Source organism: Rhinolophus ferrumequinum, chromosome X (assembly GCF_004115265.2).
Source record: "Rhinolophus ferrumequinum isolate MPI-CBG mRhiFer1 chromosome X, mRhiFer1_v1.p, whole genome shotgun sequence".
Taxonomy (NCBI): domain Eukaryota; kingdom Metazoa; phylum Chordata; class Mammalia; order Chiroptera; family Rhinolophidae; genus Rhinolophus; species Rhinolophus ferrumequinum.
The window spans coordinates 12,212,949-12,238,095 of NC_046284.1; the positions used below are offsets into that span (position 1 = coordinate 12,212,949).

Consider the following 25,147-nt stretch of genomic DNA (forward strand, 5'->3'; position numbering starts at 1 on the left):
GCAATAAGTTGTTTGGGGAATTTTCTTGTCTTAATAAGGAAGAGGCTTGTATTTGAAAGGTCGTAAGATTACAGGAGGCCTTGAACTCGTACAAGGTGGGGGTTTATATTTAAAACACTTTTTAAAATTTCTTTGTTAACCCATGAGTTCGTTGGTAATATACTGGGGGTGCCAAAAAATGTATACACATTTTAAGAAAGGAAAAAACTGTATTAAAATTATAATACTCAATATATACTGATAACAAAAGATGAATACAAGTCACGTTTGACTTCTGCAATGACAAGAGGTGCTCAAAGTGGTTCCCATCAGCGTCCAGACACTTCTGATTACAGCAAACTACTGCTTGAGCAACGTTGACCAAAGCGTCCACTTGTATACATTTTTTGGCACCCACGGTGTATTGTCCAAACATGGGAGGGAATATTTTTGTTTTCATATTAATTTTTAATGTAATTGAAGTGAGATCTGAGATCATGGTTTGTATGACACCCAGTCTTAAATTTTTTGAGGTTTTCTTTATGGTATAGCCTAGTTCAATCTTTTACTTTCCCTGTGTACTTAAGAAAATATGGATATTCTAATTGTTGGAAGGCTATCATCTATCTATTATCTATCTATCTATCTATCTATCTATCTATCTATCTATTTATCATCTATCGATCTACCTACACACAAACATACTCGCACATATATCCTAATTTCCATTACACAATATCCTGATATCAATTATGTAACATCTGAATATCCATCAGGTGAAGTTTAATGTTTCATTCATATCTTTTATATTCTTTTTAATTTTATTTTTATGATTCACCTATCAATTGAGAGTTGTGTTGAAATCTTCAAAAGGAAGATAGTTCCATCACTTTATTTTTGCGATTCTACAAACATGACTTCCTAAATTTTAAGGCTATTTTAGTAGGTCCATACATATTTCATATTGCTAGACCGTCTATTATAATGTAAATATTTAACTTTATATGTGGTGAACTTCACCATCCCTAATAATATTTTTGTGTGTGTTAATGTCTAATTTTATCTGATCTTAATATACCCATGCTAGCTTTCTTTGGATTTATGGTTTCTTCATATGTTTTTTTCCATCATTTTACTTACAACTTTGTATGTACTTAATGTACCTCTAGTACACTGCATTTATTTTAATTTTCCCCAATTAGTCAATCTTTGTCTTTGAACTGGCTAGTTTATTCCATTTGCATGTATTCTAATTATTGATATATTTAGACCTATTTCTGTCATACTATCATATTTCCATTTGTCCCCTATTTTTTCTGCTTCACCTTAACCTTTGTTACTTTATTTTATTGTCATAAGACAGGAACTTTAGTGTCATCACACATTCATTGGTCTCCCTCACTCCCAACCTCCATCGTGTAAATATTATCTAAATATTTGAACTGTGAGTTACTATGAATAGATTTTCTCCCCTTTGTCCCTTGGCCTTAGGTTTTAAAATGCTAGCATTGAATCTTGCCAACATATTTGATCACCTTCATTTTGTTTATCTCCTCCCCTTTATTGTCTCTTATTTAAGCACTTCACTCAAACTATTGCAGTCTGAGGCTTTGTGTGGCAAAATCCTGGGGTCCTTTTACACTTAAGGAGATTTTTATAATGACTTTACCTTTGAAAGACGCTTTGGCTGAATACAAATTGCACGTTCTCCGTTATTTTCCTTCTGTACTTCAAAAATTCTACTCCGTTATTGTCTTAAGTCCAGTTTTACTGTTGAAAAATCTAACATTAATTTGGTTTTTGTTTTCCTTTACATGTCATCTTCTCTTTCTGAAAGATTTGTTTTTCTATTTTCTATTAATATTTTCCCCTCTACACGTGTCTAGGGCTGGCTTTTTCTTATTCTTCCATATTGGCCCCCTATGGAGGCTTTCACTCTGAGGTGTTTCATTTCTTTTGAGTTGGGGAAAGTTTATCTTTATTATTGCTTCAAATCTTTCCACTAATTTTTCTCTTTTTGATATGCTGCCTGCTTCTATCATCCATATTTCTTAGCTTTTCTTTTATAGTTCCTATTTTCTTGTTTTATTCTTTCTATGAGATTTCTTCCATCTGGTTTATAAATTTCCTGATTTCTTCCTCAGTGATATCCATTCTGCTCTTTATCTGATGTATTTGCATAGTTTATTTCGATTATTATGTATTTTTTTCTACCTAATACGATTTTCTTCTTCATCTTCTTGTGTTCTTTTTTTATATTGCTTATATCTTTTAGTAGGTTTATTAGACTAATTACGTGTTATTAGCCTCCCTGTTCTAATGCTTTCGCTTTTGTGGAATTCGTATCTAGAATGCTAGACTTTTTTACAGTTTATGCTTCTCAATTCATCGTTATCTTTGCATGTTTGCTCCTCCCCCTTGGAGTATGGGCTCTGCTGTTAAATAATGCTTTTGAAACACTCTTTGGAAGCCAGCTCCCAAGCTAGGAGGAAGCCTAAGCAACCACTTGGGAATGCCCACATGGGAGAGAAGCAAGGTCAACATCCCCATCTGTGTTCCCAGACGATTGGCAGCCATATGAATGAAGCCATTTTGGACATTCCAGCTGCCCCCCTGCCCCAGCTACCATGACCACATTAAGTAGAAGAACCACCCAGCCACCTCATAAAACAATGAGAAATAGTTGTTTTAAGCTATGAAATTTGGAGGTGGTTTGTTACACAGCAACAGATAACCAAAACACATGGCCCTTCCATGTAGCTTTATACAGCACGGTATTTGGGTTCCCGGAAGGAATGTTTCAAGATGACAAACACTAATCGCTAATACAGTGGTGCCTCGGTTTTCGAACATAATCCGTTCCGGAAGACCGTTGGAATTCTGAAACTTTCGAAAACCGAGGCACGGTTTCCCCATAGAAAGTACTGCAAAATGGATTAATCCATTCCAGACCTTTAAAATCAACCTCTAAAAGTGCAAATTTAGCATGAATTTGACTATCTAATAATACCATGGATCCATAAAATGTGCAGTGTTCGTAAACTGAAATGTTCATCAAGGGAGATGTTTGGAAACCGAGGTACCACTGTATTTATAAAGTTCCATCTTGTGTTCTTATTGCTAATGTTTCATTGTCCAGAGCTTATCACATGGCCAAGTCCAGAGTCAATATGGTAGGCATATTATAGAAGGGAATGAATAAAGGAGTTGTGGTTCACTGAAAGCCACCAAAGCGACAATCTACCATGGTACATGTCAAAGAATACAGACCTCATTCTTTGGCCACAATGAAATTGAGTTAGAAACCAGTAAGAAAAATATAAAATTTTAAAAATCCACAGATTTGGAATTAAAAAGAAAACATACCTTCAAAAGTCAGGAGACAAAGAATACATAAAAATGGAAATTAGGAAATTAAGAAACTGAGTGGTAATGAAAATTCATTGGATTCTGCTGTCATATTTAAAGTAAAATGTATAGCATTTAGTTCTATATTTAAAAGGAAAGACTGAAAATTAGTGGCCTGTACATCTAACTTGGGAAGTTAGAAAAAGAATGGAAGGAGTTGCTGTTTAAACAATGCAAACAACTTAAAATTGCATTGACTTATAATTGCTGAAAGAGCTTTCACATACATTATCTCATTTTATTCATTTATAATAATTTATTTATAGTCGTTTGGTCATGAAAACCCAATGAGTAGTTACAGCAGGTATTATTAAAGCCAATTTTAGAGATAATGGTGTTGAGGTTCAGAGAGTTTAGTGACTTATTGAATAGCACATGGCTTGTAAATGACAGTAGTGATTCAAAACAAGGTTTATGGATCTAAGTCTGGAGATCATTTCGCTACATTATAGTGATAGCTTATATTAGGAGAGAGTATATCGCATGGATGGATATAATATGATGACCACCATTGAACATGTGTTTGGTTTTCTTTTCATCTCCTAGAACTGCCTACCCCCCACTCTGATCCACAGGATTAAAGAGGTGGCTCCAAGCAACTTTGTTTCTGTTCTGTGGCCTTGTATTTACCCCAATCTGAAATAGCTGATTTTTTAAAGTTAATCTGGTCTTGAACCAATCTAGTCCTAACAGAATGCCTTTCCTAAGAATTTGGGATTAGGACAACAAGACATGATTCAGACTCTCTTAGGTTTTTCTGGAGTATCACGTATAATCTCAGAAAATGTATGGTGCATCTCTTCCGTTGACCATGTGAACCAGAGGAAAAGATTCAGCATATGTAACCACTGTGGCTTAAGCTTAAGAGAGAGTTCTAGGAAACTGCCATTGTAGCACACTGTATAAGCTACTCTTATGATCTTCAGTAAGAAACTACAAGTTATTCAGCGCTAAAAAGAAATGAGCTATCACACCGTGAAAAGATATGGAGGAAAGTTAAATGCATACTACTAAATGAAATAGTCAATCTGAAAAGGTTCCATGCTGTATGATTCCAATTATATGACATTCTAGAAAGGCAAAACTATGGAGACAGTCAACAGATCAGTGGTTGCCAAGGGTTAGGGTAGGGGATGGGATGAATCGGAGAAGCACAGAGGATTTTTAGGGCAGTGAAAGTGCTCTGACATTATAATTATGGATCTGTGTCATTATACATTTATTCAGATCCATAGAATGTACAACACCAACAGTGAACCCTTAGGTAAACTATGGACTTTGAGTAATTGTGATATGTCAGTGTAGAATCATCAGTGTAACAAATGTCCCACTCTGGTGGGGGAAGTTGGTAATGGGGGAGGCCGTGCATGAAAGAGGGTAAGAGATATGTAGGAAATCTCTGTATCTTCCGCTCAAATTTTCAGTGACCTTAAAATTACTCGAAAAACAAATCAAGTCTTTAAAAAAGAAACTGTCAGAGAGTGAGGCATGCTCATTATCTTATCTGTCCCTTTAGAACCATCCTTCACCCTTCTCTACCCAGCTCTGTGCCATGGTAGGCTGACCCACACGGACTTCATCAGCGATTTCCCTTGTCCTTCGGTGTCTGGCTGGGATCTCACCGTGAGAAAAAATAGACGGACAGAAGAAAAATGAGCTCAGGGCTTTTATTCCCCTGCTTCACACTCTGTTGGGTAACCATGGTCTAGTCCCTTTATGGAAGCCCACAGCGCCTCCAGGGAGCCCTCTCCATATATCTACCCACTAAATTTCAGTAGCTGGTCCCTCCATTTGTACTTTTAGGTCTAACGGTCATAAGACCTACCTGTTGTTAGTCCTAGGAGACCACCCTCCCCGTCACTGGTTTTCCTAAACCCTGAACACACCTGTATTAATAGTCCCTTTACTATGTTATTTTCAAATCACTCATTTTGACCATGCCATCAATGTCTTTCTAGGGTGCTGAAAGATTAAAAACAACAACGACAACAAAACACACACAGAAAAACCCACAAATGTTGAATAATAAGTGCTGCGATCCATGGTTGTTCACCTGAAAATCTAGAATGACGGGGAAAGCTCTGTTAAGGAAGTCCTTTCTGACTTCAGCCAGTGTTATTGAAACTGCTGAAATGTCTATAGTCATGAACTTTGCTGAATGGAAGTAGTCAAATTCTCTGTAGCGGCCAATTTCTAAAATTAAAATAGGTGTACTGATTAGGTAAACAAGCGCTATATTGGTTTAAATGGGGTTATGGCGGAGGAGCCAGAGAAATTGGCGAACCCAGAAACTCAGGGCCTCTCCAGGGCACCTCCTGCACTCTCACCAATAAATAAAAAATAAGTGATAACGGGGCATGCTGGAATGAAGCACAGAAGCCAACTTTACATTCTAAGGAAGATTAGAGATGTCCCCCACCCCAATGCGCCAGCCTAATGGTGTTCTTATCCAAGAGAAAAGAGCTTTGCATCGAGGAGAAGAAAAGAAGCCCCAAGGGGTTCATTGGCTCACTCAGGGAGTCAAACAGCATGACCTGGTGGGGCTTTTGGCATTACTTGCTATCAGATAGAATTCTCCCGAATGACTCGTCAGGCAGTCAACTAAAGTTTTACTTGATCTATAATTCCAGGAAGAAAACAAATCTGGTGCTTTCTCAGCCTCTCCATCAATCGTAAATGCCCAAGGCCAGAAGGAAGAAGTAATGGGTATCTAAGTTAGTAGGAACAACCATCCTGCTCCAGCTTTGGGGAAACCCTTAGTAATTTGTCAGTGGGATTGAGGGGCCCTTTAAAGGAAAATCATCTGAATAGGCAGAAGCAGAGATGGCCAGACTGACCATATAAGGCACTCCTTATTTGCCCAGGAGACGCTCATGAGCCACTGATCCAATCACTGAACTCTCCGTCCCCGTCCAGCATGATATAATCACTCTTTGGACGAGTAAATAATGAATGTTGTGTCTTCCCCGCACTCTTTACCAAAAAAAAGCTTTCCATAAATATTCACTGATGATGACAAAAGCACTTGTACATGAATTTAACTACTGAATATACACATCGAATTATGGTTTCATTTTTCAGTGCATTCAGAACTTTCTTTACCTTATGAAAATTTCAAACATACAATAATATGAAAAGTATAATATAATGCACACCTGTGTTCCCATGACCAACGTAAAGAACGAAGCATTACCAAAAAAAATATGTCAAACTCATAGTAACAGATAGTAGAATGGTGGTTACCAGAGTCTCCAGTAGGGGGAAGGGGACATATTGATGAAATGGTACAAACTTTCAGCTAGAAGAAGAATAATTTCTGGAAACCTAATTTACAGCATGGTAACTATCGTTAGTCATAATATATTTTTTACTTGAAATTTGCTGAGAGAGTAAATCTCAACGGTTCTCATCACCCCCACACAAAAATAGTAACTGAGAGGTGATGGATATGTTATTTAGTTTGATTGTGGTAATTATTTCAAAATGTATACATATATCAAAATATCACATTGTATACCTCAAATATATATAACTTTTTTGTCAAAACTAAAGAACAAAGCATTACAAATTCAATTAAATCTCCCGAACCTCCTTGAAATTACACTCCCTGCCCTCTTTCACCCTTTCGCTTTCCCCGTGCTGTCCACTATCCTGAATTTGGTATTTATCACACACATACATGTCTTAATTAGTTTACTAATATGTAAGATCCCTAAATCATATATATGTACATATATATATATCATGTAAAATGTAACCTTCTGCAATTTGTTTTCACTATGCAATATGTTAAGATCTATACATGTTGATACTGCTCTGTTATGATATGAATATATCATAACCCATATGTTATTATAATTACTTGCTTTCTCATTACACTCTAAGATTCATGAGAGAATGGTGTGTCTCATTTATATGCATCACTAAATCCCAAATTCCTAGTACAGGTCTCAATCAACACTAGACACTCAATAAACTCTTGTTAACTGAAAGGTTGCTTTCATACATGCTGACTCTGCTTCTTTAGTGCATATGCCCTAGAGGCGCAGTTCTGGGTAGTTATGTGACTGAGTTCTAGCCAATGGAACGTGAGCCAAAATGAGCTGTGCCACTTTAAGGCCTGCACTGTAAACAAACAAACAAACAAACAAACAAAACAAAACAAAACACTTTATCCATCTCTGCTCTTTTGCCCTTTTAGGTGGATGGAATGGAGATGACACCTAGGGAAACCCTGAAAGCCAGAAATTCAATATGGCAGAACCTCCACTAGCCAGAGACTCCCGATGACTGTGTGGAAGAGGGTAGCCCTCTGAGCTCTTCGCCTATACTATACTTTTACGTGAGTAAGAGATTTACTTCTGTTGTGTTTGAGCCATTCTATGTGCAGATCATTTGTTATAACCACAAGCCTATTCTAAATAATAAAAATGTCTGTATAAATTTACCTCTGAGCTGTGATTGAGCTATTATCTTAGCGTTCCTTATATATACCATTTTCATTGTTGCTATTTCCTGAGATTCTAACATTTTAGTTGTGATTTGCTCTGTGAATCAAGTTGTTTGGTAGAGGATTTAAAATTTTTATTGTATTGAAGTTTTCCAGAGGGAATGAATATTTGCCTTTTTAGTTTTATAATCAACGACAAGTATTATTGTTCAGATACAATGATCAGAAAATGTTGTCTGCCCTGCTTCTAATGATTTGGGATGTATTAATTTTTCTTTATGGTCACTGTAGTGAATGCTTTATGTGTATTGGAATAGGGTGGAGGGTTTCAGTTTTCAGGTTATAGAGTTGCACATAATCAATTAGCTCTACTTGATGTCAGGTAATTCAGTCCCTTATCCTTATCACGGAAGACAGTATTTTCCAAAGATGACCACAGGGATAACGCCTATCCCCCATGCTCTTCTGCAATGAGACTTGCCACTCTCCCATCAAAAGGAGCCTGCTTCTCCACCCCCTCGAATCTTGACAAATCCTATGATTGTTTTGACCAATGAAATCATGCAGAAATGGCACTGTGCCAGTTCCCGGCACAGCACATAACGGACCTGGCAGCTTCTACCTCCTGCCTCTTGGATGCCAGACAGCAGCAGGAAGTGTGACTAACCTGAGAATGACATGCTGTGACAAAGCCCTAGACCATGTGGAGAGACTGACAGCTCCCAGCTTTTCCAGCCATCCCAGCCCAGGAACCAGACATGTGAGTGAAGACACCTTCAGTTGATTCCATCCATGGCATCTGATGGCATCCTAGTGAGAACCATTCACCTGAACTCAGTCAACACCAAGAACTGTGAGAAATATAATAATAAATTATTTTCCTGCCTCTAAGTAATCAGGTATTTTGTCATGCAGCAAAAGATACATTTTTTTGTTTGTTTACATGACATTTCAAGGGCAAAAGAAGGAAATGAAAGGATATCTTTATGATCTATTTATTGCATGCCTGTTTTAAGTGGTCATGCCACAGAAGTGGGATGGACCCTCTCACCCCAAATTTGATACAGCTGTTAAGACCGATAATACCATATATGCTCCAAAAGTGTTTGAAATGATTTATCACTCATATAATAAGGCTTTCTAGAGAGAGCGGGTGGCTCCCGACGAGGTCTGCAAATGGCTTGATAGGGCAGGAAAAGGAGACTAACTTGAGGTTTTCGTGGTGGATGGGGCGGGGTGGGCTGGAGTGGGAGTTCTCCCTGTGTGGGCCCGGGCTCGCATGGCTGGAACGTCCCATCACGTTGCAGAAGGCAAGGAGTAGCGGGGCTTGACTGCAGTTAAACAACGATGGAGTCAGACTCTTTATCATACCTGTGGGATCACAGTGTACATTTTGATGCCATGTGATTTGGTACGTAAAATTCATAACTGAGAATATGCATTGTTCATGGTTCATTTTCTTACTATGAAGTACCCTTCATTGTGTTGTTTAATGCTTTTGTCTCTGATATCAATATCATAACCTATTTTGATTCCGTCACAATTTATGTCTAGTGAAATGCACAGATCTTCAGTGTAGATGTGATGAATTTTAATAAATATATATGTCCACGTAACCACCACCACACAGAGTATTTCTGTTACCCCAAAATATTTCCTTTTACCCCTTGCAGTCCGTTCTCATCCCTGTTGTCAATAACTGTTCTCATTTTTGTCCCCATAGATTACTTTTAACTGTTCTTAAATAGCATAAAAATGGAATCTTACAATCTGTACTCTTTTGTGTCTGTATTATTTCACACAGCATGACTTTTTAAATATTTTGTTAGGAACTATTTCAAACATATTAAAAAGCTGCAAGAGTTTGAATGTGAAAACCCATATACCACCCCAACTAGTGTCAATCATTAACCTTTTATTCTACTGGCTTTCTCACGTGTCTATTGATACATCTTAGATTTTGATACATATCAAAATTAGTTGCATATATTACTATAATATGTCCTCAACACTTCGGCATGCATATCTTTAATTATAGTTTAAAATGTCCTTATAGTTCCTTTTTTCCTTTAGTGGTACATTTTACATGTAATAAAATGCATAAACATTAGGAGTACTATTTATTGAATTTTAACAAATACATACATCCGTGTATTCACAGCTTTTAAACTATAGAATATTACCATCATTCCAGAAAGCTTCCTTACGCCTGTTTTTAGTGAAGCCTCCCTTTCACTTTAAATTTCTGAATACTGCTTGAGCTATATCCAACAGAGTTTTGGTAAATCCTATTTTAGAATAGCTTTAGATTTACAGACTCATACAACAAATTTTCATAGGTTCCTTTATTACCATTTATTTAAAAACATTTTCTAGTTTTACTTTTGATTGTGAAAGACTTTGTGTGCTGTGCTTTATGGATGCAGATATTTTTTTTCCTCTACTTTAGTATTTTATAAACCGATGGTTCACATCCCATTAGACCATAAAATAAATTTAATGGCTGTAATAAGCCAGCATTTAAAAAATTAAACAATATGTCCCAAATAGCAGAATGTAAACATATAAGAAAATTAACTGTTGTTTTGTTACATTTTTGTTTCAATTGTGTATGTGTGTGACTATGTGTATGTGTGTGACGGTGTGTGTGTGTGAGTGTGTGTGTGTGTGTGTGTGTGAGTAGATTCATTTGTGCATACGCTGGGTTCTAATAAACACAGTATGTCTTCCTATAAAGTTGCAGTGAAAAAGACTGACAAACACTGCTATTGAAAATTGGATTTCATGTAGAATAACATGATTACATTTACATTTTAGAAATACAACTCTGGCAGCAGTTTGTCGGGTTGATTATAGGTGGGCAAAAGTACATGCGAGGAGAACAATTAGAAACTTATTATAATCCTCCAGACAACAGATGGTTTTAGCACAAGGTTTAGAAAGAAAAGGAGAAATGTACCACATAAAGGGACTTTGTCATTGATTGAAATCGGAATTGAGTGAGAAGTCTAGGTGACTCACATATTTCTTGGATGGCTGCATAATGCCATTATTCAGATTAGAAAATAACAAAGAAGGAGAACATTCACAAGGAAAAACATCCTTATTAGGTTTTGGCTGTATTTAGTGCAAGATTTCTGTCTTTGTCCATTTGGGCTGCTATACCACAAATACCGTTGACTTGGGTGTCTTATAAACAACAGAAGTTTATTTCTCACAGTTCTGGAGGCTGGAAAATTCAGAAGCAAGGTGCCAGCCGATTCGGTGTCTGGTAAAGGCCATCTTCTTGCTGTGTTCTCACATGATAGATGGGACATCGGAGCTCTCTGGGGTCTCATGAGGGTCCCACCCTCATGACCTCATCCCCTCCCAAAGGCCCCACCTCCTAAAAATATCACATTGCAATTAGGTTTCAACATATGAATTTTGGGAGACACAAACATTCGGTTTATGGCAGTTATTAAAAGATATCCACTGAGGGATATGTAGACAGTTGCCTATATAGTGGCACCTCGGTTTTCGAACGTAATCCGTTCGGGAAAGACCGAGTTCGGAAACATTCAAAACCGAGGTGCAGTTTCCCCATAGAAAGTAACGCAAAATGGATTAATCCATTGCAGACTTTTAAAATCAACCCCTAAAACTGCAAATTTAGCATGAATTTTACTATCTAATGATACCATAAATCCATAAAATTTACAGCATTCGTAAACCGAAATGTTCGTCAATGGAGCCGTTCAGAAGTCAAGGTACCACTGTATAATGCCAAGAGAGATATCTAGGCCAGAAATAGAGATTTAATAACTTATCAAACCATAAGGTATTAAACCTTGTGAGTAGCTGACTTTGTCCAAAGAGTGACTATTATAAGACTAGAAATCTTAGGTTAGAAGACCTTGGAATATCAGTATTTAAGATGTAGGAAATAGAAGAGAGATGAAAATAAGGGACTTGGATTGAACTGTGATAAAAGCAAAGGAGTGAGTTCTGTAAGCTAAGAATATTTCACATTTTTAAAAAAAGAGTCGTTGAGTGCCAAATGCTACCAAGAAATCAAATAAAAAAGAATTGAATTTAGCAAGTAGGAATTGGTGACTTTGGCAAAAGCAGTTTCATTCAATTTTGACAATATCATGATATTGAAAGCTCTGGTGTTCTGGCAAATGTTTAACGAGCTCTCAGAAAAAGTCTGTGGTATACATATCTATTTTTTAAATAAATGTTAATGATATTAAGGATGGTGCAGCATGCAATTTACAAATACTATTAAAATATACAATATTCTTTTCTTGTACCTTATTGTCAATTCTATATAGTCAAATTATTCTCACATAACGCATTTGTTGATTTTTGCCAAAGTCCTGTATTTAGGTCACAATTGATCGATTAATGCAGTTACAACATAAATGTTGGTTGATATTTATGTTAAGAAGTAACATGAAAGTGAAACATCAAAAGTGAATATTGAAACTTCACTCATTTTGTCAAGGACGTGAGTGAATTTGTGCTACATTGGATGATAGATTTTGAATATTAGAAGAATAGTCTCTCATTTATTTCTGCTATTCACAACATAATGGCTACAGTCATGGAACACTTTTATGTTAATCTGCATTAACGCTTTCTCCACCACTTTATTAGATCTAGAAAAGCACCAGGACAGTAAACCAAGCTCTGGTTTGCAGCATTTGCTGATTTCCATGGTGTAAATATGGCTGATTTCAAGCTACCAACATGACACCACTATGGCTTATTTCAAGCTACCACATGATGTCACTGAATGGGGAGCCTGAAATAGATACACAGCACGGCCCCATGGTATATTATTTCCACCATACAGATACAATAGTCCTAATAACCTCAAGAACACAGATAATAGTTAAGTGTAGTAAAAGAATGAGGAAGTGATGACTTTTGAGTATTTATTAACTGTCTAAAATATGATTTATTTGATAATAGGCTTATACAATTTACTTTTTAATAATGGCTGAAAAATCCCTGAAAATGTAACAATTGGCCCTTGTTCACCAGTAGTACAGGTGAGCACCAGCGAGCCACTGGTTGGGAGAAAAGGAGAACAGTCCTATATATGAATCGTGGTTACGGTCTACCATTGGATCCAGCAAGTGTGATTTTGATCAAGTGATTTTATTCTTTGGAGACTCTACTTCCCCGTCTTAAAATTTAGGATCTTAACATTTATTTTCATGTTATTAAGATCACTAGAGTTAATGAATACAACTCATACATGTGAGGCCTCCAATATATAGAAATCGTTTTCATTCTTTTCATGACTGCTATTTAAGGACTGGTGATCAAAGAAGTCCCATGGGCATTTTTGCTGTTGTTGTTGTTAAATTATTTTTTAACTATTCCATATGATCTCTTTTGACTTGGAAGAGCCCAGTTGATTTGCAGGCTATCTTCTTTCTTTTCAACTGAATTTCCAACAAAGTTTCTAACACTTCAAGAGTCTTTTCAAAATTAACTGTAAATTCCCATGCTGCCAAACTAGTTAGGCATTTCCTTCTTTGAATTCCTAACAGAAGAGTCGATCGGGAAGGATGATGCAATTTCAGGAAGATCCGAGAAGTGCCATCTTATTAGGTGATGATTGATGTGGGGTAATATACCCACCAATTATTCACATAGGCCTGGGGCATGGGGAAATGGAGGAGATTCAGCTACTCTAAGTCTCTAAACAAAAGCGAGCCTGTTCTCTAAAATAATCATCTTTCTCCTCTCAGTTCTTTTCATTCTTTCCCACAGATGTGATATCCTTGACATCATCCAGAAATGGTTACATATACTGAGAATTTGAATGTCAGATGAATGGCCTTGAATACTGCTTTTGAGCTTCCTACTTCATTTAATCTATTTATAAGTTCTATTTTGCAAAGGAAAAATCTATTACCTTCTGAAGTCATATTAATAACTACTTATCTATGTGTTTGCGTGGCATTATGACTAATAGTTTAAGACTACTTCATTCCCCTTAGTATTTGTGAGATCAAAATAAAGCTACAGAGCAGTCTAGATTACTTAGCAAATAAAAAAGAAATATATAACATACAACAAACTGGTTATATTTTACCCTTTAAAATTATTTTTGTTGAAATAACTTCACGAACAAAAAAACTTTAAGTGTCTGATTCTCGCTACATATCATTTTTATTTTCAACACACAATTTAAAGTTAATGTGGCTAATGGAAATAAAAGATGAACACTGATGCTTTATATGGAAATCATTTTATATCATTAAAAAAAACCCTTTAAACCTATGAAAATAATCATGAGTTTCCAAACCTATGAAAATAATCATGAGTTTCCAAATAAGATCATTCTAATGATATTTTAGCTAGGTTTAAAGACCACAGTCACGTAAGAAAACTTAATATGTGAAAGAAAATATTGATAAAATGTGACTATGCTAAGAAAAGTGATTGCCCAATTGAAGGACTTATATAATAAATTATCAGAGCTATTATTCAAATATTTCTTTTTATTCTCTCCTCTAGTTTCATGGGAGGATTGCATTCTGTGGCCCCTTTGTGGTTGGGTGAATTCATGCGGCTAGTTTGAAACAATGAGTTGTGAGCAGACGTACCATGCTACTTCTGGGCCAGGCCAATTAAACACCACTGTGAGATCTCATTCTCTCTCTCTCTCTCTCTCTCTCTCTCTCTCTCTCTCTCTCTTTCTCTCTCTCTCTCTCTCTCTCAATCATGCCTACTTAATGAAACCACAATAAAAAGCCCCAATAACAGTTTTGACACCAAAGCTTGGCTGAGCTTCCCTGATTAACAATACTCTGTGCTGAGAGGATGATCTGTCCTAACTCCACAGGGAGAAGGCCGTAGAAGCTTCGCATTTGGGATACTCCCAGACCTGGCTCTTTGTGTCTCTTTTGTCTGGTTATGATTTGTGTCCATTTTGCTAGAATAAAACTGTGATATTAAATGTAACACTTTCCTGAATTCTGTGAGTTGTTCTAGTGAATTATTGAAATGCAGGAAACAGTGTGAACCCGATATTTAGCTAGTTGGTCAAAAGTGTGAGTGGCCCTGGAACCTCCAAGCTTATGGCTGATATCTGAAGTGAGGGCAGATGTGGAGAACTGTACCCATAACTTGTGAAGTTTGGCCTAACTCTAGGTGGTTCGCATCAGAAGTCATGGCACTGAGTGACTAAGCTGAGTAGAGCTTTCCTGTTGATCCATAAGAGAGCTGTGATATGCAGAAGATATATTGCTTTGTTGCTTTACATAACTGAGGTGCTAGAGTTCTGTACTACTTTGCCTTTCTCAGCTGACATGTATGATGCAGAAACACCTAACAGAAAACATATGGACAGAGCAATGCAGTTATCGTCAGTTCATACAAACGCATGGTTGGAGAGGCCTTAGAAATCATCTGCCTATCCCATCCTCACTACTGGAAACACCTCTGCGATACCTCTGCCAAATGGCTATCCAACCTCTTCTTAAAACCTAAATTGCTCCAACGTTCTCTTGAGGAACCTCATTCTTTTAATGGGAAGTCTTTAATAGTCCAACATTCCGTTTTTATTTTAAGCCAAATCTTCTGCCCTGCCACTTCTGCCACAGGTCCCCATTCTGTCCTTGCACACCATGGAAACCAAGACTAATCCCTTAACAGTTCACAAATGTGATGGCACTAAAGGGACCTATACATGTCTCTTCTTCCTGTAAAAGCTTTCAAATTCATGTTGATAATCCTCACGTGACATGGTTTAAGGTCACTTTACCATCTGGTTAGCCTCTTTTAAACACCGTCTAGCTTGACTACGAGGTCTGACAATTAAGTTTGAGAAGTTGTTGCAACGATGTTGCTGAGCTTTTTTTGATATCAGAGGGATTATTCATTATGAATTTGTACCAACTGGACAAACAGTTCACCAAGTTTACTATTTAGAAGTGCTGAAAAGGCTGCATGAAAATGTTAGACAAAAATTACCTGAACTTTTCGCCAACCATTTATGGCTCTTGCATCACAACAATGCACCAGCTCACATGGCACTGTCTGTGAGGGAGTTTTTAGCCAGTAAACAAATACCTGGATCGGAACACCCTCCCTACTCACCTTATCTGGCCCCCAATGAGTTCTTTCTTTACCCAAAGATAAAGGAAATATTGAAAGGAAGACATTTTGATGACATTCAGGACATCAAGGGTAATATGATGACAGCTCTGATGGCCATTCCAGAAAAAAGAGTTCCAAAATTTCTTTGAAGGGTGGACTAAGTGCATAGCTTCCCAAGGGGAGCACTTCAAAGGTGACTGTAGTGATATTCAGCAATGAGGTATGGAGCACTTTTTCTAGGATGAGTTCGCGAACCTAATTGTCAGACCTCGTATATCCCTCCTGGAATGCAATGCCCAGAACTGAATTGTAGACAGACCATAGAGAAGTGGATGGATCCCACATGCCAGGTTTTTGTTGGTCATTTCATAGAGTTCACATATTTTATGTGTACCGACATTCAAAATCCAAGCCGTTTCTATGTGTACTGCTTTTAAATCATGTTTAAAACATTATTCCTTCACCTATTCTTTCAACTTATAACATAAGAGAAATAGCAAAGACTTAGGGTCTGAGAGATGTAGTTTCAAATCACTACTCTTGCACTTATTAACTGTAACTTTGGAAGTTACCCCACCACCTTGAACTTTAATTGTCATACATGTTAAATAGGATTAATAATTTTTACCATACAGGGATGTTTTGCGGATGCATGTAGAGTAATCCTGTGCCAGAAAAACAACTCAGTACATAACAAATGATAATTAAAAACAGTAAGATCAATTCAAAATACCAAATCAGAAGCATGGAAATGAAGAAATAGCCTCAAATATGAAAACTGTAACGGTTAACTTGTTTGTTTGGGTTTCCATTTCAAAATTTGGTCCAATATTTCTGAAAAGCAAGGCAAAAGGAGACAAACCTATGAACAGCTGCAACAACAAAACCTTGCGTAATCCTCATTATTATTGCAAAGCAGAAAGGTCATCAATTTCTAAGGAAAGCCAACTTTTTTTTTTTTTTTCCGTGAAACCATATTGTAAGATAATCTTGCATTTGAGGTTTTATTCAGAGGCCATCAAGAGACGGAGGGGCCATTTTCTTTATAGCAGATGTCATAATAAGCAACACAAAGTGAGCACTTAGTAAATGTATTGTAGCTAGGTGGTACGTTAACTACATTATATATGCATTATCACATATGCCAGTCACAGAAACCCCATGAGGACGCATTCATAGCACCTATATATTACTGAAGAGAAAGAGGATGATTGGAGAGGAAAGGAAGGCGTGTAAGGTCACACAGAGCACAACTCCATCCTCAGTCCATTTGAGTCAACCCCCATCTTTTTACTTCCTTGCTCTACTGCCCATCCGATGGTTATTAAATCTAGTTATCTCTGTCTCTCAAATCCATGGGAGCAAAGCTTCTTTTTCATTGACCTCTCTCCTTTGTTGTCAATTTCTAACTCTATATAGGAGTACACAAAAGTTGTTTTTGCCAGCTCTGTTCCAACACTGGCTGTTTGCCGCAGAATCAGAACCACTTTGGCCACTTTTTTCTCTGTCTCTTTCTCCATTGCTTCGTCCACATCCTACACCCAAATGCTGGCGATTTTCCAAATGTCCATCCTAGGTTCTCTCTGCTTCTGTTCTGATGCCCCATCTCTGAGCTTAACCATTGCCTCTATTTTCCTTGAATTTTGGGGAGTAGCCCTCCTTTTCTACTAGGCTCCCATGTTTCGTTTCCAACTGCCTATTCTATGTTCCATGTGGAGGACTTACAGGCCCACCAAACCACTATGTCCAGAGCATGTACAAACTTGATCTCAGCTTTCGCCCAGTCGTCCTCCTCTTTCTGCATTCTGTATTGCAGTGATTGGCCATAACTGACCATTCTTTCATTATGTCTCACTGGGATATTTCAAAGCTTCCTAAACCATGCTAATTCTGTTTATATTTCCTTCTTCAAAATCTTCAACGATTCCCAATTGCTAACATGAAAAATTAAAACTCTTTAGCGTGGTACTGAAGACTCTCAAAAATTTGAGCCCAAACCACCCTTCCCATGTTATGTTCTATTTGTGTCCTTCACACACTCATTTCCAGCCCAACTGATTTAGTGATCATACTCCATCAACCTCTGACATATTCCCCTCTCTGCTTTTGCTAATATTGGAATAACTAACTGAGGTTCTTCTCGTGTCCAACTGTGTATAGCCCAAATCTCACCACTGTCCCAGGCCCGACTTAAATCCTAATCACTAATTTGTATTCAGGTTGAAGAGCCACAGATGTAGGTTAAGAGGTGTTCTTGCAGCAGCCCTAGCCCAAGGCGACCCCTAGTGGTTAAACCTGCCCAGATCAGGTCATAGCTTCAAACCAACGAAACACAAACTGAAACCTGAGGATTACTTTTCCGTTGATGTAGTAAGAAATTACATGAATAAAATATAAAATCAAGTAAGGCAACATATTGATTGATACCTTAAGTTAAGATCATGGTTTTCTCAGGGATACAAATAAACTGTGAGTTACTTGGTCTATAAAGACTCCTACAGCCGTGAGAATTATTTTCCTAGATAGAACAGCCTTAAATTTTTTTTACAACGTGTTTTGGCCTGTAGTAATTTGTACGGACTTCCTTCACTAAATAAATTCCCCCTTTTATATTTTCATATTTTCAACGCCAGCATCGGCGTTCGTTACAGAATTATAATTAAATTGAATAAATGATTGGCACATAAGAAGCTCCATGAGGGCAGGGGTTAGTGTACTATCTGGTACATCACAGGGACTCACATATTTCTGGGATGAATGACCCCCTTCACCAACCCCACATATATGGGAGCTCACATATCTGTTGAATGAACAAACTCCCCCCACAAAAGTTTCGCTCACATTTCTCAGTATGAGAAAGAAAATTCATGTTTGTTTTCTGTGTTCTAATCTGGTACCATCTTGCTATGCAACTCTCCTCCTTCACCTAGGTTTCCATTTCCCTAGCTGGGCCATCTAAGACGACTTCCAGCAATTACATATAACTTCTATTATAGAAGTAAATATGATTTACATAAAATCTCACATCTTCTGGTCCCTCACTTTTCTTCAAAGAGTGCAGCTTAGATTTTCATGAGTGATACCGGCAACTTTTGAACAAATATTGTGAGTTAGGTGTAAGCTGATTCTCTTTCTACTAATGAAAACACTAGCTGCAATAGAGTGCAATGTCGTTGGAATGCTAAATCATTCATTTGAAAAATGACGATGTTTTCAGGCCTGCAGAATATAATTAAATCAATCTAAATTTGCAGTACTGAAGTAATTTCTCCTCATTTTCCATTAGCTTACTTTGTTTTGTTTTCATTCACATCAAAAATTAGAAGAAATCTTCAGTGAATCCCCATTGCCTAGGGAATAAAGTATGGGCTTCTTATCCTAGTATTAAGATCTACCACAGATTGTGCAATGGTTTGAATAATTACCTTGAAAGGATCATAGTGACACACACAAGATGATAATCAGATATAGCTACTGTTTACTGAGAGCTCAGATTCAAAGTTTAAACTATTTTGAATTCTCACAGTGATCCTGAGATAAGCATTATTTATACCCTTTTCACAGATTAGAAAATAGGCTTGTAGATGAAGAATAATATAAAAGAGATCGCAGGAAGTGTCTGAGCTAGAATTCAGCCCCAGCTCTGACTCCAAAGCCTGTATTTCTTTCATTCAGGTATGCTGCTCCAGAATTAACGTCGTTTAATGAAAAGTCAGAGTCCGTACTCCATTAGTACTGGGGCATATTTCAGTCCGTTGTAGCCAATGTGTTAGCAGAGACTCATGGCTTAGTTCACGTGCACAAATGGACTCTGCCATAACTGTACCTCCAGAAACTGGATGAGAAAAGATCTTCCAGTAGATTTCAAAGTTTGATGTCACCGTAGTTTCTTCTTGCTAGTTGGCTGGTATTAATTTTGCCTATGATGAAAAATGATATGCTGGGGGCACATGTCAAACTCCCATTTCTCCTCTAACCATTTACTTTTAAGGTTAACATCCCATATGCATGGGCTTATCCACAAAAGATACCCTAGGTAAATGCACAGATCATTTGGGGGTTTCACCGTGCAACCCTACGCCCTTGCAGGTGGAATAAACCCATTTAGGAAGCAAGATAACTTTACTAAACTGGAGGACACATCCCCTTGCTTTTAGTCATTTATGCCCCAGGCCTCACCCTACTCTTTTATATCAAGATATTGTTATTCTAGATTCAATTATGCTGGAAACCCAACTCTCTATCTTCACAATCTAGTTTATCAGAATGAATTCCATGATAACTGATCTTGGAATTCAAGATCAGATAACAGATCTTGGAATAACAGATTCTTCTGTAGGGTAAACTAAGTGAAAAGCCTTGAACTCTGCTTGAGCAGAAGTTTTACACCTGAACTCAAATACTTTTAAGGAGTCCAAGTATGAGTTGCATGCACTTTAGAAAATACGAAGTTTTTTATGAGAATCATAGCATACACATATTCAAAAACACTTGAGGGGGAAAGGTTCACTGCTTTCATCAGAGTCTCAACAGGATCTTTGGACCCTCTCCCTAAATTAAGAACCACTGCCCTAAAGCTTAAGGCGTAGCCAACACTTTCCCGACTTTTGTTCTTCTCCCATCAACTCAATGAATTTGACAAGCAGGTGGTGGTCAAACAAGTATATGGCCGTCAGTCTGGGTGGGGAGGCAGGGATATTAATGGAGTCCCAGTAGGAAATACACAGTTCAGAACAGCTTGGAAGGTTGAGAAAACACAGAAATGTGTAAATAAGTCCTAGGAAGTAATGAAGTGTTGGGGCATATACCTTGGGCACGTAGTAAGTTCTGTAGAGCACCAGATGAGGAATTAAGAAATCTTGGTCAGGACAGCTGGTTAGCTCAGGTGGTTAGAGCGCGGTGCTCTTAACAACAAGGTCGCCGGTTCGATCCCCACATGGGCCACTGTGAGCTGCGCCCTCCACAACTAGATTGGAACAACTACTTGACTTGGAGCTGATGGGTCCTGGAAAAACACACTTAAATAAATACAATGTTTAAAAGAAATCTTGGTCTTGGTAGGGTGCTCTCACAAGTAGTACATTGACTGTCATCGGGGAAATAACTATCTGCAAGAAGTCTAACCCCTTTTTGAAGACTTGACTTTCTTCCCTGAAGCACTGTAATCTCATCCAAATGTTTGAAGACTCCTACTTTATAGTGTGCTGGAAATTCTTCTAAACAAAGCAAAATAGGCTTCAGCATTTGTAGCACACTACACACCAAAGAGAAGAGAAAATCATAGACCTTTTCCTCCCGTAGTTTTCTTTTGTCTTGGCAGTGATATTCTAAAAGCATATTCGTGTGATAAATGGGATGTATTGGTTGAGTGTAGATGTATGATTCCCTGTGATTGTATGACTGTACCGGGAGAATACAGTTAACCTCAGTCTACTCGTTAATAATACTGTGTCCACTCAAACTCCTATCACAAAGCTCTTAGCACTCATAGGTCTTACTGTGCTGTTACTAGTTTCCACTTCACTTCCTACCATAATACGTTTCATTCAAATCCTATTCTATCAACTTCATCTTCGCATTTATAATGCCACTTACTGTCTCATCTCTCTAGCTCATAAGTTGCTTTTGTGCAGCATATTGTAGTGCTGTTAGTGCTGTATTCTCATAAATGGCATTTAGAATGTGGAACACTCAATTCAAATTCATTAGCTTGCTTTTACACACACACACACACACACGATAGAAAAAAGAGGGTTTAATACCATCTCTGGTAAATTCAATCGTGACTATTTTGTTGATCTCTCTGTCATCACAAGAAATGCAATGAGATTTCACTAAAGAATCCTTCTTATATTTTGGACCACACCAATGAGGTAAAAGCCAAAAAACCAGATGGGTGAAGGTCATGGAATATTTATAATAATTTGCATTTCCAATTGTAAAGGACATCCACGCTCACTGTAGATAATTTGGAAAATATACATAGATATTTACACACGTACGTGCCCGTCCACACACACCACATATATATGTCTATATAAAGAAAAGAAAGCAACCCATGCAAGTATAATGATCTTTTAATATTTCGGTACATTTCATTCCAGTTATCTTTCCCACCTATTACATGCACGTGCACATACAAGGCAGACACACACATGTACTCATGAACCATGGCCCTACGATTATTGGCTGCATAATATCAATCAAATCATGTAACTACAAAGCCTTGGAGTCCTCATTTTTGTAATGGGGAATATAATTTTCCCTACCTCAAAGGGAAGTTGTGAGATTTAAATGAGTAAATGTAAAGCATTTGGCATAGTCCCTGGCACATAGTAAGTGCTCAATAAATGTCAGCTATGGTTACCATTATTTCTACTGTTATTATTGTAATTGCTGTTTACGTATGATACCCTAATACTTTCTTAGTGTAAGCATCTTTCTTTTTAGGACTCAAAAATACTCTACTCATGGACACATTGTGATTTGTTTTACCGGTACCCTCTTTTGAGTGATTTAGATTGTTTCTAATTTTTTATACCTGACACTGTGATATCTTTTTACAAACTTTTTTTTTTCTACATGTCTATTTACTTAGAATATATTCCTGGAGATGGAATTACTGTATCTTAGATGGTTACAAATCTTGGTTACTCTATTGGGTTTACTTTATTTTCCTCTCATCTGACTTGTTCCTATCATTCTGAAAAGTTTTCTTTTATAAAGAGACTCTTCTTGGTAGTGATCAACACGTTCTCTTAGGATGTCTTTTGACATACACAATCTGAAAATCATAATAGGATGGCAAATAACTAGCTCTCCCACGTGTTACTCTCCCTAGCACCCTATTAATTATTGCTGAATATCGTCCCCACTCCTTTATTAAGTACATGATTCTCCATATGTACCAAAGGCACTAGTAACTTATTAAATGCATTTATACACATGGTTTAGTCTAAAAATTGCCTACACTAGGGATGAATAATTAATATTTTAACAGAAGGGAACCCTAGTGGTTGACCATGGTTTCCCAACCTTAACCCAATATTGTAGAAGGATGGTGTTTTTTGAAAAGAAAAGAAAAAGAAAAGATATATTAAACTTGTGGTCAACAAGGCTCAGTGAGTTTATGCATTCACACATACATTCCAATCATATAGCAATAACAGATGAAAACAAAACAAAAAGTAAGCATGTCCAGTCTCAAAAATATGATATATATCTCTGAGGACAAGAAACAGAATAGAATCACAAAGCACTGAGTAGGCAGACAGAGAACATTCTCCAAGATAACAAGTCTTAGCAAATTTCAGAAGATTAAAATCATACCAAGTATCTTTTCTGATCACAATGGTATGAAACCAAATATCAATAACACGAGGAAAGCTGAAAAATTCAGTATATGGGGAAATTAATAAATATAATCTTGAACAACCATTGGGTCAAAAAAGAAATCAAAAGACAATTAAAAAAAAAACTTGAAACAAGTTAAATTAGAAACACAATATCCCAAAACCCTCAGGATACAGCAAAAGCAGTTCTAGGAGTTAAGTTTATAGTGATGGATGTTTATGTTAAAGAAAAAGAAATATCTCAAATAAACTATCTAACTTTACACCTCAAGAAACTAGAAAAACAAGCACAAACTAAGCCCAAAGTGAACATAAGGAAAGAAATAACAAAAGTCAGAGCAAAAATAAATGAAATAGAAACCAGAAAACATCAACAAAACTAAGGTAGTTTTTGTTTGTTTGTTTGTTTGTTTGTTTGTTTGTTTGTTTGTTTGTTTTTGTGGAGGGTGGGAGGGGAGGGAGATAAATTTGGCAAATCAATAGCTAGACTACTAGACTAAGAAGACGAATCAAGACTAATGAAAATAAATAACATCAGAAATGAAAGAGAAGACAAAATACAACATCTTTTTGTGATAAAAACTCTCAGCAAGTTGGGTATACAAGGAATATACCGCAACATAATAAAGGCCATATATGACAAAGACAGAGCTGATACCGTACTCAGTGGTCAGAGACTGAAAGCTTTCCCTCTAAGATCAGGAACAATACAGTGGTTCCAACTCTCACCACTCCTATTCAACATAGTACTGAGAATCCTACTGTGTTTCCCTGAAAATAAGACCTAACCAGAAAATAAGCCCTACCATGATTTTTCAGGATGACATCCCCTGAACATAAGCCATAATGCGTCTTTTGGAGCAAAACTTAATATAAGACTCGGTCTTATTTTCGGGGAAACATGGTAGCTAGAGCAATCAGGCAAGAAAAGGAATAACAGGCATCCAAATTGGAAAGGAAGAAGTACAGTTATCTTTGTTTGCAGAGGATAGCAACTTATCTAGAGGAAATCCCATTGAATCCACCAAAAAACAGCACTAATCAACACATGTAGTAAAGTTGCAAGATACAAAATCAATATACAGAATTCAGTTGTGTTTTTATACATTAACAATGAAATATCTGAAATAGAAATTTTTAAAAATCCCATTCACAATAGCATCAAAAACAATAAAATACTTAGGAATAAATTTAACCAAGGAAGTGAAAGATCTGTACCAGAAACCTATAAGACTTTGATGAAAGAAATTAAGAAGAAACAAACAAATGGAAAGATATCTTGTGTTCACAGATTGGAAGAATTAATTTTGTTAAAATGTCCGTAGTATTCAAAATCATCTACAGAGTCAGTGCAATCCTTATCAAAATTCCAATGGTATTTTTCACAGCAGTAGAAAAAAAAAATCCTAAAATTTCTGTGGAACCCCCAAAACCTAAATAGCCAAAGCAATTTTGAGAAAGAAGAACAAAGTTGGAGGCCTCACGCTTCCTGATTTCAAACTATACTACAAAACTAAAGTAATCAAAGCAGTATGGTCCTGGAAAAAAAGGGGGGAGCGGGAGGGACACATAGACCAATGGAACAGAATCAAGAGCCTAAATTAAACACTTGCATATACAGTCAACTAATATTTATAAGGAAGTCAAGAATACTTAATGGGGAAAGAATAGTCTCTTCAATATATGGTATTGATTAAACCAGATAAGCACATGCAGAAGAAATTGGAGGGGTTTTGTAAGATAGCCCCTATCTTACAAAACTCACAAAAATTAAATCAAGATCGATTAAAGATTTAAACATAAGACTTGAAATTATAAAACTCCTAGAAGAAAACTTAGGGGAAAAGCTTCTTGA

The 25,147-nt window shown here is 36.9% G+C and overlaps 1 protein-coding gene across 2 annotated transcripts in view; it reads left to right on the plus strand.

The window, feature by feature from the left end:
- Window positions 1–25,147, plus strand: part of LOC117032132 (putative MAGE domain-containing protein MAGEA13P) — a 106,947-nt gene that overhangs the window by 27,550 nt on the left and 54,250 nt on the right. The window contains exons 2-3 of one of the 2 annotated variants that reach the window (XR_004424705.1): window positions 7,589–7,729; window positions 8,220–9,513. The gene's annotated coding sequence lies outside the window, so the exon portion shown is untranslated. Of the gene's footprint in view, window positions 1–7,588; window positions 7,730–8,219; window positions 9,514–25,147 lie in introns of those variants that run through there. The other variant, XM_033123418.1, reaches the window with a different exon arrangement.